The 16092-nt window shown below is 40.0% G+C and overlaps 1 pseudogene; it reads left to right on the forward strand.

The window, feature by feature from the left end:
* The first annotated feature begins 14359 nt into the window (after nucleotides 1-14359).
* LOC102927164 (AP-3 complex subunit sigma-1 pseudogene) lies at nucleotides 14360-15339 on the forward strand (annotated as a pseudogene).
* Nucleotides 15340-16092: the final 753 nt, after the last annotated feature.

Below are 16092 nucleotides of genomic sequence, written 5' to 3' on the forward strand. Positions count from 1 at the left end.
TCAGAGACCCTTGCCAGGTGGTGGTGGCACACACCTTTAATCCCAGCATGTGGGAGGCAGAGGTAGGCAGATCTCTGTGAGTTCGAGACCAGCCTGGGCTACAGAGTGAGTTCCAGGAAAGGTGCTAAAGCTACATACACAGAGACCCTGTCTCAGAAAAAAAAAAAAAAAATGAACCAGAGATCCACTCATTCACACACTCAGGAGTCCCATTAAAAATGCTAAACTAAAGCTATAATGCATATGCAAAGGACCTGATAAAGACCTGCTCTTGGCAACATCCTGGGTTGTTTGTGGATTTCCATTTAACCTTTTTGGCCAACAACTCAATTGGTTGTAACCCAGACCAGGTACTGGAATCTTCATTTGAAGACAAGAGATGGCCAATTGGGACTCCATCTTACTAATTATTTGGAGACTTCATTGTGGTGGTATTGTGTTCCACAAAATATTGTGCACCCTAATAAACTTATCTGGGGTCAGAGAACAGAACAGCCACTAGATACAGAGGCTAGAAAATGGTGGTATTCACGCCTTTAATCCTAGCATTCCAGAGGCAAAAATCCATCTGGACCTCTGAGTTCAAGGCTACACTGGAAACAGCCAGGCATGGTGACACACGCCTTTAATCCCAGAAAGTGAGCCTTTAATCCCAGGAAGTGAGGGCAGAAAGCAGAAAGGTATATAAGGCATGAAGACCAGAAACTAGAAGCTTTTAGCTGGTTAAGCTTTTAGGCCTTGGAGCAGCACAGTTCAGCTGAGATCCATTTGGATGAGGACTCAGAGGCTTCCAGTCTGAGGAAACAGGATCAGCTGAAAAAATGGCGAGATGAGGTGGCTGTGGCTTGTTCTGCTTTTCTGATCTTCCAGCATTCACCCCAATAACTAGCCTCAGGTTTGATTTTATTAATAAGACTCTTTAAGATTCATGCTACACTTCATTAGGATTGTCTTCATTTAGCTTTTTATACCACTCCTTAAATGTACCTCAATTCTATCAGATTCTCCCCACATTCTCTTTCTCAACCCTATTTCCCCTACACCTCCTTACCTGATCCTCCTGTTCCCATCCCCTATCCCCCATTCCATCCATAAAATTTATTCCATTTCCCCCTTCCAGGGGAATCTATGTGTCTCCCCAGGCCTTTCCTCTATACCTAACTTCTCTGGGTCTTTGGATTGTAACTTGGGTATCATTTTTAATGACTAATATCCACATATAAACAAATACATACCATATTTATCTTCCTGGGTCTGGGTTACCTCACTCAGGCTGATTTTTTCTAGTTCCATCCATTTGCTTGCAAATTTAATGATGTCATTAAATTTGTCACTTTTAACAGATGACTAATATTCCATTGTATAAATGTACCACATTTTCTTTGTCCATTCTTAAGTTGAGGGACATCTAGTTTGCACCCAATTTATGGCTATTATGAATAGAGTAGCAATGAACATGGTTTTGAGCAAGTGTTCTTGTGATAGGAAGACATGAACTTTGAGTATATGCCCAAGAATGGTATAGCTGGATCTTGAGGTAGACCAGTTCCCATCTTCACGAGGAACAGTCATATTGATTTCCATAGTGGCTGTATAAGTTTGCACTCCCACCAACAATGGAGGAATGTTACCCTTATTCCACATCCTTGCCAGCAAGAGCTGACTTGTGTTATTGATCTTAGCCATTCTGATAGGTATAAGATGGAATTTCAAATTACTTTTGATTTGCATTTCCCTGATGACTAAGGATGTTGAACAATTCTTTAAGTCATTCTCAGACATTTGAGTTTTCTATACTGAAAATTCTCTGTTTAGATCTGCACCCCATTTTAATTGGACTATTTGGATTTTTGATATTTAGTTTCTTGAGGTCTTTATATATTTTGAGTATTAGTCCTCTATCAGATGTAGAGTTGATGAAAATATTTTCCCATTCTGTAGGCTGCTGCTTTGTCCAAATGATCGTGTCCTTTGCCTTATAGAAGCTTTTCAGTTCCTGGAGCTTATGCAGGGACACTTGGCTCAGTCTGGGAGGAAGGGACTGGACCTGCCTGGACTGAGTCTACCAGGTTGATTGCAGTCCTCGGGGGAGGATTTGCTCTGGAGGAGGTGGGAATGGGGGGTATGCTGGGGGTTAGGGGAGGGGGTGGGAGGGGGGAGAATAAGGGAACCCGTGGCTGATATGTAGAACTGAATGGTATTGTAAAATAAAATAAAATAAAATAAAATAAAATAAAATAAAATAAAATAAAATAAAATAAAATAAAATAAAATAAAAAAGAAGCTTTTCAGTTTCATGAAGTCCCATTTATTAATTGTTGATAATAGTCCCTGCACTATCAATGTTGAGTTTAAGAACTCTTCTCTTGGCCAATGAGTTCAAGACTATTCTCCACTTTCTCTTCTAGCATTCAATGTATCTAGTTTTATATTGAGGTCTTTGATCCTTTTGGAGTTTTGTGCAGCGTGATAAGTATAGATCTCCTTGCATTCTTCTACATGCAAACATCCAGTTTGACCAGAACCATTTATTGAAGAAGTTGTCTTTTTTCCCCTAGTGTGTATTTCTGGCTGCTTTAACAAAAATCAGGAGTTCATAGGTGTGTTGATGTCTGGGTCTTCAGTTTGACTCCATTTATTCATATCTGGTTTTGTACCAAAACCATGCAGTTTTTAGTTTTGCAGTACTTGAAATTGGAGGTGGTGAGACCTCCCACAGTGCTTTTATTTTTTCAGGATTGTTTAAGCTATCCTGTTGGAGTTTTGTGTGTGTGTGTTTCCATATGAAGCTGAAAATTGTCATTTCAAGATCTTTAAAGAATTGTGTTGGAATTTTGATGAGGATTGCATTGAATCTGTAGATGGCTTCTGAAAGGATGGCCATTTTTACTATAGTAATCCTACCAATACATGAGCATGGTATATCTTTCCATCTTCTGATATCTTCTTTGATTTCTTTCTTCAATGACTTAAAGTTTGTTTGTTTTTTATCATACAAATGTTTCTCTTGCTTGGTTAAGAGTTAAGACAGATACTTTATATTATTTGATGCTATTGTTAAAGGAGCTATTTCCCAGATCTCTTTATCAGTCCATTTATCATTTGTATATAGGAGGGCTACTGATTTTTGTGAGTTAATTTCATATCCAGCTACTTTGCTGAAAGTGTTTATCAGCTATAAGAGTTCCCTGGTAGAATTTTTAGGGTCACTTATGTATACAATCATATCATCTGCAAATAGATATACTTTTACTTCTTTCCAATTTGTATCCCCTTGATCACCTTCAGTTGTCTTAATTGCTCTGGCTAAGACTTCATGCACTATATTGAATAGGTATGGAGATAGTGGACAAGCTTATCTTGTTCCTGATTTTAGTGGAAATGCTTTGAGTTTCTCTATATTTAATTTGGTGTTGGCTATAGGCTTGCTGTAAACTGCTTTTATTTTATTTAGGTATATCCCTTGTATCCCTAATTTCTCCAAGACTTTTATCATGAAGGGGTACTGGATTTTGACAAAGGCCTTTCTACATCTAATGAGATGATCATGTGATTTTTTTCTTTCAGATTGTTTATATGGTGAACTGTGTCTATTGATTTTCATATACTGAAACCTTACACCTCTGGGATGAAGTCTACATCATCATGGTTGATGATATTTTTAATATTTTCTTAGATTAGGTTTGCAAGTATTTTATTGAGTATTTTTGCATTTATGTTCATTATGGAAATTGGTCTGTAATTCTCTTTCTTTTGGGGGTCTTTATGTAGTTTGAGTATCAGGGTGACTATGGCCTAATGAAAAAAATTGAGCAATGTTCCTTCTGTTCTTATTTTGTGGAATAATTTGAAGAGGAGTATTGGCATTAACTCTGCTTTGAAAGTCTGGTAGAATTGTGCACTAAAACCATCTGGCCATGACTTTTTTCTGGTTGGGATACTTCTAATGACTGCCTCTATTTCACTAGGTCTGTTGAAATTGTTTATCTTATCTTGATTTAATTTTGGTAAGTGATACATATTGAGACAATTATCCTTTTCTGAGACTATATATCAAAAAAAACAACAACATATAATTCAATTAAAAGATGGAGTACAAATCTAAATGGTGAATTCTCAGTAGAGGAAATTCAAATAGCTGAGAAACATGTGGAGAAATGTTAGCTATCAGGGAAAAACACTACTTTGAGATTCCATCTTACACCTGTCAGAAATGGCTAAGATCAATAACATGTATCAGTATATACTTGTGAGTATGTAGAATTGGGGAAACACTCATCCATTGCCAGTGGGAGTGCAAACTTGTACAGCTACTGTGGAAATCAATATGGCAGTTTCTCAGAATGTTGGGAATTGATCTTCCTCAAGATCAAGCTGTACCGCTCAATATGTACCCTTTGATATATACCCAAGAAAATCTGCATCCTATCACAGGGACATCTGCTGAACAATGCTTACTGCTGCTCTGTTTGTTATGGCCGGAGACGGGAGGCAGACTAGATGTTCCTCAACAGAACAGTAGATAGGAGAAATGTGGTCCATTTGCACAGTGGAGTGTTACTTGGGTGTTGAAGAGAATGACACTGTGAAGTTTGCAGACAAAAGGATGGAACTGGAGAAGGTCATCCTAAGTGAGGTAAACCAGACCCAAAAAGATAAATATTATATGTGTGTGTTTGCATCTATATGGACATTGGCCATTGCATAGGTGATAGCCAAGCTGCAGTCTATAGACCCAAAGGGGTTGAATGTGGAGGAGGGCTCTAGAGAGGGACGTATGGATCTCCCTGTAAGGGGAAAAGGGAATGTATTTTATGGATGGACTAGGGTTGGTAGGGACAGGAATGGGAGGGGGTCAAGTGGAGAGGATGATGGGAGATAGGGTTGAGGGAGATAAGTTGGGGAGGGTTGGATGGAATTGACAGGTATTTGAGGGATGGTGTGGAAGCCTAGTGCAGTGCAAACTTCCTAAAGTCTCAACTGGCCAACTCCTGTCACCAAATGGGGCTTCCAGTACTGGGACTGGGTTGATTTCAATTTAGCTTTTGGCCAACGGGGTCCAATGGAAATCCCCACACAACCTAGGCTATTGCTAAGACAATGGGTTTCACAATCTGATAACAGTGCCCATTGTGGAGGTGAATACCCACACAGTTCAATGAACATGGAGAAGTCAGACTGATACCTACATGGAAATTTCACCCTTGCATTCTGGTATATTTCATGCAGGAAGCTACTCTGCAGGCTATCAAAAATGAATGCCAACCCAGCCACAAAACTTTTGACCTATGATCAGTCCTTCCTGTAAGTATGCTGGTGGTACAGAACTTGTGGGAATATCCAACCAATGTCTGATTTGACTTAAGGCCCACCCCATGACATGAAGCACATGCCTGACACTGATTAAGTGACCAGGGGCCAGAGACTTGATGGCCCAGAGACCTGGGGTAAAACAAAATACTACTGTTTTTTTTTAAGTCTCAATAAATGACTCCTAATAATAGTCCACTATACTCATAGATAGGTGCCTTACCCAGCCATCATTAGATAGGTTTCTTCTGGCAGCCGACAGGGACAGATGAAGAGACCCACAGCCAGATACTACACACAGAGAAAGACTAAATGGGATGTTGCCATCAAATCCCTCCCCTCTAAGTTCAGGGAACCCCATGGAAGAGGTATAAAAGTATAAAAGAGCCAGAGGGGATGGAGGACACCAGAGGAACAAGGCTCTCTGAATCAACCAAGCAAGGCTAGTATGAACTTACAGAGACTGAAGCAGCAAGCAAAGAGCCTACACAGGTCTTCAGAAGATTCTCTGCATATTCATTATAGTTTAGTATTTTCATGGAATTCCTGAGTGGATGAATGAGTGGGTCTCCTATTCCTGTGCCTGCTCTTGGGGCTCTTTTCTTTCTGTTGGGTTGCCTTGTCCAGCCTTGATGTGATAGTTTTTATTTTATCTTATATTTTATTTTGTCATGTTTGATTGTTATCTCTTAGGAGCCTCTTCTTTTCTAATGGGACAGAGAGGGAGTGGATCTGGAAAGGAAGGGAAGTAGAGAGAAACTGGAAGGAGTAGAGAGAGGAAAAACTATAGTGAGGATATATTGTATGAGAAAAGAATGTATTTTCAACAAAAGGAAAAAAATTAAAAAGAAAGGAAAATTATCCATTTATTTTAGGTTTTCCAATTTGGTGAAATGTGGGCTTTTAAAATATGTCCTTATGATTTCCTCAGTGTCTGTTATGTTCCTTTTTTTCATTTCTGATTTTGTTAATTTAGATATTCTCTCTTGCCTTTTAGCTAGTTTGGATAAGGGTTTGTCTATCTTATTGGTTTTCTCAAAGAACCAATTCTTTGTTTCATTGATTTTTTTGTATTGTTCTCTTGTTTATATTTTATTGATTTCTCCCCTAAGTTTGATTATTTATTGCCATTTACTCCTTTCAGTGTGATTTCTTCTTTTTGGTCTAGAGCTTTCAGTGTGAGATCTTTCCAGTTTCTTCATGTAGTCACTTAGTACTAGGAACTTGTCTCTTAGAACCACCTTCATTATATCCCATAAGTTTGGATATGTGTTCTTTCTCCTCCAATTCTAGAAAGTCTTTAATTTCTTTCTTAATTTCTGTCTTGGTCTATTTTTCATTCAATTTTGAGTTGTTCAGTTTCCATGAGTTGGTAATCTTTCTGTTGTTGTTGATATCCAGCTTTGGTCCATGGTAGTCAGAGAGGATGCATGGAATTATTTCAATTTTCTTCTATCTTTTGAGGCTTGCTTTGTGTCTGAGTATGTGGTCAGTTTTGGAGAAAGTTCCATGAGGTGCAGAGAAGGAGGTATATTCTTTTTGTGCTTGGTTTAAATGTTCTGTAAATATCTCTTAGGTCCATTTGGTTTTTAGATCAATTAGCTCCAGCATTTCTCTGTTTAGTTTTTGTCTGGATGAACTGTCTATTGGTGAGACTGGGTTACTGAAGTTTCCCACTATCACTATGTGAGAATCAATCTGTGATTTAAGCTGTAGTACTGTTTATTTTATGAACTTGGGTGCCTTTATGTTTGAGGCATAGATGTTAAGAATTGCAATGTTCTCTCAGGGGATTTTTTTCTTTGATGAATATGTAGTGTCCTGCCATATCTCTTCTGAAGTCTATTTTGTTAGATATAAAAATGACTACACAGGCTGCTTCTTAGGTCAATTTGCATGGAATATCTTTTTCCAACCCTTTACCCTGATGTTAAGGTGTACTTCTTGGATGCAGAAGAAGGATGTTTTGCACCCATTCTGTTAGTCCATATCTTTTTATTGGGGAATTGAGACCATTGGTGTTAAGAGATATCATTGAACAGTGTTTGTTGATTCCTATTATTTTGTTGGTGGTGGTGGTGGTAGTGGTGATGTGTGTGTATGTTCCTTTTTTCATTTTGCTGGTCTGAGATTATTTATTCTCTGTGTTTTCATGGTTGTAGTTAACCTCCTTAGGTTGGAGTTTTCCTTCTAGCATCTTCTGTAGGTCTGGATTTGTGGAAATTATTATTTAAATTTGGCTTTATCATGGAATATCTTATTTTCTCCATCTATGGTAACTGAAATCTTTGCAGAGTGCAGTAGTCTAGGATGGCATCTGTGGTCTCTTAGAGTCTGCAACACATCTTCCAGCCCCTTCTGGCTTTTAGAGTCTCCATTGAGAAGTCAGGTATAATTCTAATCGGTCTCCCTCTATATGTTACTTGGTCTCTTTTCTTTGCAGATTTTAATATTATTTCTTTGTTCTCTACATTTAGTCTTTTGATTATTATGTGCTGAGGGGACTTTCTTTGCTGGTCTAATCCATTTGGTGTTTTGTATGATTCTTGTACTTTGATAGGTATCTCCTTCTTTAGATTAGGGAAGTTTTCTCCAATGATTTTGTTGAAAATATTTCCTGGGCCTTTGAGCTAGATTTCTTCTTCATCTATCTATTATTCTTGGTCTTGGTCTTGGTCTTTTCACAGATTCACGGATTTCTTGAATATTTTGTGCCAGGAGTTTTTTAGATTTAACATTTTCTTTGGCCAATGTATCCATTTCTTCTATCACACCTCTAATGCCTGAGATTCTCTCTTCCATCTCTTGTATTTTGTTGGTGAAGTTTGCCTCTGTAGTTTCTGTTCAAATTTCTAAATTTTTCATTTCCAGAATTCTCTTAGTTTGGGTTTCCTTTATTGACTCTATTTCCATTTTCAGGTCTTGAACAAATTTATTCATTTCCTCTCACTGTTTGTGTTTTCCTTAATTTCCTTAAGGGATTTATTTGTTTCCTCTTTATGAACCTCTATCATCTTCATACAGGCTGTTTTAAGGTCTTTTTCTTGTGCCTAGCTATGTTGGAATACTCAGGGCCTGCTCTGGTAGGGTTGCTGGGCTCTAGTGGAGGCATATTACCCTGGCTGTTATTGACTGTGTTTTGATGCTGATGTCTAGGCATCCAGGATTGGAATGATTATAGATCTCAGGGCTGATTTCAGTTTTTTCTTTGTTGGGTGGGTGCTTTGTTCCCTGGTTTCCATTTCCTCTCTGGATTTTAGGAGAGTGTAATAGCTGTGTGTTGTCTGGTAGGAAATTTTCTGTAGACCTGAAAGGTGTGACCTCTTGGAGTTCCATGTAAAATGTGTTCCTGCTTATTGAGAGTTGGCTTTTAGGCAAGGGGATAACTAAGGATCTGGAGCTTGGGGGGGGCAGTCACAAGAAGGAGGAGAACAGACTGTTCAATCAGGATCTTCTTATTTAGTGTCCTGTGGAATGGGGGTGTGCAATGAAGAGAGGTCACCCAGAAGGTCTGCTATAGCACTGGGATGAGACTGGGGAATTGGATCTGGAGGAACAGAAGGAGAAGGGAAGATCTGTAGCAGCTTACCTGCTTCTCTGGCAGGAGTGGCCTTTGGTGCTCCCAGGGGCTGCCTGCTGGAATTGGGGCTGTGATTAAGCAATAAGTGAGGGGAGAGAAGGGCAGAGCAGAGGGAGCCACAGAATATGGGGGGGATGCATAGAGAGAATGCTGCAGCAGGTGTTCTGATGCAGAGCTAGGCATGAGACTGGGGGACTGGATTTGGAGGAGAGGAGGGAGCGGTGAAAGTCTTGAGTTAGCTTACCCCTTTCTGTGCTCAGCTGGTATGTTAGCAAGGAATGCCTGCTGGTGTTGGAGCCTGGAATCATGGGGTGAATTGGGGGAAGGAAGTTTGGAGAAGTTCTTTGTGATCCATTAGGGATGGAGTCAGAGAGAAAAAGGAGAGAGACCACAGCAGGTGTTCTTCTACGGAGCTGGGGATGAGATTCTGCTTTTGGGGGTTTTTTAAAGTTAATTTATTTTTATTTTGTGTGAGGGTTAACTAGGTCTTGGTATATGCTAGGCAGGTGCTCTACTGCTGGGATGATATGCCTGCTCCCACAAATATTTTCTTATCTGTTTAAATAAATATTTGATATCCTCAAAGCAGAATTTTGCTGTTGTTCCAAATGTTTCATAAGTACTGGTTCCATGCATTTGGACAAAGTAGGAAACACACAATGCAGAGAGAGATCTTGGCACCATGAGTAAGTGCATCTGAAACGTCAGTTGTGCTACCTCTAACATCCATGCCATGCCAGGGGTTCCAGCTCTTCCAAGGCTCCTTCCTTCCCACCAAGTTCCAGCAGTGGTTTGAACAGAGCCCCTTTAGGTCTCCTGTGAATAGAAGTAAGTCTTGTTTCCTAAGAACTGAGCATGAGCTTTATCACAAGGCTTTGCCCCAAGCCTTTCATGGGGACCTGAGTGCTCAGTTCTCCTTTCATCATTTGTCTCTGTTGAAGCAGCAACTCAAATACTAGCTTTGTCATTAGATACAGTAAAACCGTCAAACCGACCTGGTATCCTCAGCAAGGTCTTCCATTACAAGCAGACAGAAGCTGCTTAGTAACTCCTAGGATTTATTCTTTACGCTCCCTCTTCTAAATCTCCTCATGGGCCTGGAACTCAGAGGTCACTAAAGGATGCTGTCTTCCTGTAGGACACTTCCCACCACAGACCACCTTCTGCTTACCTAGATCAGTCTCCTCCACCTCTCCTTTTACTGGCTACAAAACAATAAACAAACCAACAAATAAATAAGTAAGTAAAGCCCTTCCCTTCTCCACATATCATGTTGACAGAGCCTATGTGACTTGTTCACCAAACTGTTTGCTTTTTTCCTTTGGTCATCAGAAAAATTGTCTTTTTCCTTTGTATCAGCTACAGTCACGTGATTGCTTCTATCAACAGAAAATATGGAACTGATGTGGCAGTCTGGGAAGCAAAATGACATAATGCAAGGAGCTTGGGTTTGAACTACTGATGGTTGGAGAGCAGCTACTTTGTCTGCATTATAAATGCATGCAAGAAAGTTTGGACTTTGCCTGGTACCAGAAGTTGGCCTGTGCTCACTAAGACAACTACTCTTTCTCCCTCAGTTCAGCCTATGGTCCCATTCCAACCTCAGATCTTAGCAGACTGCCTCCTCCAATTGGGCTATCTTAGCCTCCTTAAGGCAGCAGACTGCCTGCTCCAATTGGGCTATCTCAGCCTCCCTTCGGGAAGTAGCACCCTTTTCTGGCCCCCAGTTTTCCTGATGGGAGAGGGGAATGGAATGAAAAGGTACACTTTGGCAAAACAGTAATGAGAAAAGAAATGTCTCTTTATGTCACAAATGAGCATGCTCCTCAGATGCTCAGGTATGCCTCTCCAGGAACCACATTACTACCCATTCTGATAACTTGGAAATATGAGGCAAATCCCATCTTAGATGGTCCAGGTCATAAGCACCAGATACGGAATTTCTGCTATACCACAAGCATAAAAAAGGGAGCCCCTTGTTTAAAATGCAGGAAAAGGATATCATTTAAAGTCTAAATTATGAAATGTTTCCTTTTCATCTGCAGTTTCTCTTTCCATCTCGGACATTTTTACATTCACTTTTTAATATTGCTATCAATAAAACACTAAATTTTAAATCACTATCATAAATTTTACTATGCATATCATAAAGTCGGTTTTAAATGCAAATAGAACATTTCATTTATATGTGAAATCATTGAAATTACCCAGCTCATATTTTGTAGTTCATATATGCATTTGTGTTTTACAATAAATGCCAGAGTCCAGCTCCAGATGAGGGCAGGGTCTGAAGACGGGTAGATGCAAGAGCAGCAACGGGAAGAATCACACACAGGATACTTCTCAGTTTTGTTTTAGGAGAGAAGGACAAAGTGGAAGCGCATCTCAGTATGGCTTGTCCTGCTCTAATGGGAGCCATCCTCAGCAGGACAGGTTCCAGCAGAGGACATAAGGAGTTGGTGAGGGAAGGAAGTAAGCCATGCCATGGTAGTTGGGAGAATCTTGCAGCCTGTCTGACTAGCAGCCAGAATGTTTCTTTATTTATACAGAATTTAGTAAGCAGGGATGCATTCATGATGTTCCAAAACATAGCATATCATTTTTGGTTTTGGACATGTGTTTCATTTTCTCTGGCTCATCTTTTAGTCATCATTAATAAACTATGACAGAACAGAGTTATCATTTCCAGTCATTTTCCCTCAAGTTTTGACATCATTCTTACTCATTAACCCAAAACCCAATTTTTAAGAATCTAGAGGTCTATGACAGCCTATTCTCAGGCTGGTAGCTCTGGTTGCTTCAAGGATGCTAAACCAAAACAAAATCTTCAAGTCACCCCAGGCATTTTGCCATGTCCCAAGCACTGTATTATTAACTCTTAATGGTCAGAGTACCCAAGAAAAAAATCCTCAGGCTAAAGCTGCTGCAGTTATTATTCAAATTCTGGCATAATACAATGTTTATATTTTATATCTTTATAGAATTTATATGTCTAATCCTGGCACTCTGTTCTTCTTTGGTCATATGTCACCATAGTGGCTCTGCATGAGCTAACTTTTCTAAGAGAGGGAGGTCCCGACATCTCATTCTTTTAGCATCTTTTTACATCATTCTTTGCCCAACAGTATAAGTCTCTATGTAGGGCAGAGTAACTTCAGTTAATCTAACTGTGTTGCTGTATATGCCATGTAATTATCTGAATGTATAGTGGGAAGAGACTTGCAATCTGATCTATGGCCAACTCCTCTAGCCAACTGAATCTTGTTGACCTTTTTGAGTTTACTTTATTTTGATTATCTTGTCCCCAAGTAAGTACAGGGACAGATGTTTCAAGAATGTCTCATAGTCTCATGAAGAGACTTCTAGCTTCTCTATGTGTCATAACTTCCAAGGTATAAGGAAGACCTTCAAGTAGATAAGGATATCTCCCTAAAAGTGGGGGACATAGTATGTTCAGGACTATCCTGGGGAAGCTTCGAAGCAGCCTTTCTGGGAGAAGGCATAAATGATTCATAAGAAATTTGCCATGAATCCAGTATCCCCAAATTGTACAAATATTAAAAGTGCCCCAAGTATGTAACAGGTAGAGATGAAAACCAAAGGTGACATGGCAGCCATCATGCAACTCAGCTTTGCTGGATCTTTATCAAAAAGCTGTGCTGGTTCCATAACTTCTGCCATTCCATTCAGATATGGCTGTGCCAAATAATAAGGTAAATGCTAACCAAAAACATTGCACATTATCCTCCAATGCTCCCTAAAAGCCAATGGTTTCTCAAATGGAGTTGCTTTGACCTCACTCGAGTTTAAAAGCACTCCCTTATATTGTGAGTCTACTAGAATGCTGTGTTCACAGGGCATCGTGAGGACTGTATAATGTGAATGAGGCAACATCTTCCATGTATGTCCTCCTCTCACATACATGCTCCACCACTCTAATGGATTTGGCTTAAAAAATACAAATTGAAAGATGGAATGGTTGAGAATTTGCAGATAGTGACAACAGAACATTATTAACTCACATGTCAGTATTACTCTGAACATTAGGCCCCATGTGACATGCTTATAGGCCCCTTTTGCATACCAATGTATGCACCTTGTGGACACATGGATATTGTCCCCCTTAGCAACTGACAAATTGATACAGCCAAGAATCGCCTGAAAAAGAGTCGCAGTTGAGTAACTATCTTTATCAGGCTGGCCTATGGACTTGTTTGTGAGAGACTATCTTTATTGATAATTCATGTAGGAGGGCCCATCCCACTGTGGCAGCACCATTCCTAGGGCAGGAGTTCTAGGTCATATAAGGAGCTATCTGAGCATGAGCTGGAGTGAACCAGTGAGCCAGCCAGCAAGCTGTGCTCCTCCGTGGTTTCTGTCTCTAGTTTCCTGCCTTGAGTTCCTACCCTGCTCTCAACGATGGACTGTAATCTGTAAGATGAAATAAACCCTTTCCTCCCCTAAGTTGCTTTGGGTCAGAGTGTCTTATCACAGAAACAGAGATGAAACTAGAGTAGAAATCTACTACGTGTTGTTGTTTGACTTTCTTTTGGGACCACCAGCTCACAACTAATGATACAGAGACTTCTTATTAATTATAAAAGCTTGGCCTTTAGCTTAGGCTTATCCCCAACTAGTTCTTATAACTTAAATTAACCTGCTTCTATTCATCTATGTTCTGCCACATGGCTTTTTTTTTTTAACCTCTCCTCCATTCTGTATGTTCAACTTGGTTGGTGAATTGTAGATGTAACCAACCGTCTTATTAAATAAGAAACACAGAACCAATGTAAAAGAGAAAGCCGAGAGGTCAGAGCTCAGAGCTAAAATCTCACCCTTCCTCCTGCGGTGGTCCTAGCTCTCCAAAAGAGACCTATTTCTTTTCATAGTCTTTTGTTCTGCCTTCTCATTGGTTGTAAACCCAAACACGTGACTGCCTCATAACAGTCTGTATGTACAGCCCTCCAGGTCTTAAAGGCATATGTCTCCAATGCTGGCTGTATCCTTGAACACACAGAGATCTACCTAGCTCTTCTACCAAGTGCTGGGATTAAAGGCATGTGCCACCACCGCCACACTCTTGCTATAGCTCTAATAGCTCTGACCCCTGGGCAACTTTATTTATTAACATACAATCAAAATCACATTTCAATACAATTAGAATACCACCACAGTGAATCCCTGGAGTCTCGGTGCCTGGAAATCTCACCTATCCTCTCCTGTGTAGCTATTGACCATTCAGCTCTTTATTAAACCAGTCAGAAGGCGCCTTGGCAAAAACACATCTTCACAGTGTACAAAAAGATGATCCTACAACAATCTTTGTTAAGACTTCTTTATAAGTTAAAGAACTTCTTTACAAGTTTCAGGGCAAAGACCAAGCCTCGATCTCATGTGTTCCCTGACTCTTGTGTGTCTCTATGATCAAAAGCTATTGGGAGGGGATGGCTGGGAAAGCAGCATCAGTAAAGTCTGGAAGTGAGTCTCGAGGGAGACCTGCTCCCACCCTGTATCCTGTGCCTACCCTACAGGCACAAGTGCCTACAAGCTCAGCCTGGCCCAGCCAAAATCAAAGCCATCCTCATCTTCGACAACCACAGGAAGCCGAAGTTCTCCAGTTCTACTGTGGAGACACAGCAACCAACCATCAGGGAGGCTTTCCATTGGTGTCTAAGGGAAATGGACACGTTCTTAATTTCCTACAAGGAGGATTATTCATTGGAAGATCTGACAACAAACGGATTTATAGACTTTATGCAACACTGTATTTGTCTTTTGTGTGAATTCCTCAGCAAGCATATTTGGCATTTTAGATCTAATTCAAGCTTTAATAGATACATTAGATAAATGTTTGAAAATGTATGTGAACTGGATTGAGTACTCCATGTAGACAAGGTTCATGGTATTCTTGCAGAAATAGTGATGGGGAATGGTGCTGGAGACCAACACAAACAAGACTGCCATACAAACTGATGCACAAAATAAACTGGAGCAATATGAGGCAGGCTTAGAGGAGACTCTAGCCTATGCTGGATTGCTGTAAAGAACAAGGATCTTCCCGAGATGGTAAGAAATACTGACATTGATGATACCATATGAAAGTGCAGAACCTGCCCTCTTTTAAATAAAATATCTAAAAGGTCAGCCCCAGGTAAAACCCAGGAGAAGAGTCATCTGAGTTTACCACGCAGTTGTTTACCAAAAAATAGAGGAAGGACTTCTTAACTTTGCTCTTGGATTTAAGTCAAGGTAGTTCATAGAAGCTGTGTAGAATCGATATGGAAGTCCAATGTTGCTTTTCTTGCTCAGTGATTTTAAAGAAATTGAGTCATTCCAATGTGATTCTTTTTCTTTTCTAAATTGCGTTCCTGGGGCCACAATAAGGCATTCCTCTATGTATTGGCTATAGCAGTATTTCGAAAAATCAGGTACTTCTTTAATTATGCACAACCCAAAATATTGATGTTTTGTATGAATCATTTAAAAATGCTGCATTAAAGTGTATCATTTAAATAATTAAAATTTTTTATATGTATGAATGTTTTGCCTGCAGGTATATGTGTATGTGCACCATGTGCATGCCTGGTATCCTCAGAGGTCAGAAGAGGTTGTCAGATCCCCTAGGGCTGGAGTTATAAGTTACAGATAGTTGTGAGCCACCATGTGAATTCTGCAAAATGAATTGTGGGTCCTCTGCAAGAGCAGCAAGTGCTCTTAATTACTGAGCCATCTCTCCAGACCCGAAATGCAGTATTCTTAATTCTTTCTGTTGTTTGTCACAATTATTATTTAAAGAACCAAGTATATGTGGCATGAAAACATTATGACTCTCTTATTAGTTTAAGTAACTCCAAGGAAATTGGAAAAACACAACAAAACACTTCGCAGCTTAGGCAGGAGGGATAGCTCAGTGGTGGAGCACTTACATAGCAGATGTGAAGCCCTGGGTGCCGTTCTCAGTTCTGCAAAGCAAAACTCAAGCTGCTCAGAGGGTTTGCCTTCAGCAAACTCAAGCAGCTGGCCTGTATGCAAAGAGGATAGATCAGTATTTGCCCAAAATCTTTACCACGAAGCCTCACTGAACTGAAATCCCTCACCAGGCTCCAACAAGCTCTGCAATACTGCCCTCTGCTGGCTCCCTTGTGGCAAGCTTGTATAAATATTATAAATCTGGTTGGACCCATACTTCTCAAACTGTCAGT

The sequence above is a fragment of the Peromyscus maniculatus genome, chromosome 11, assembly GCF_049852395.1.
Source record: "Peromyscus maniculatus bairdii isolate BWxNUB_F1_BW_parent chromosome 11, HU_Pman_BW_mat_3.1, whole genome shotgun sequence".
Lineage (NCBI taxonomy): Eukaryota > Metazoa > Chordata > Mammalia > Rodentia > Cricetidae > Peromyscus > Peromyscus maniculatus.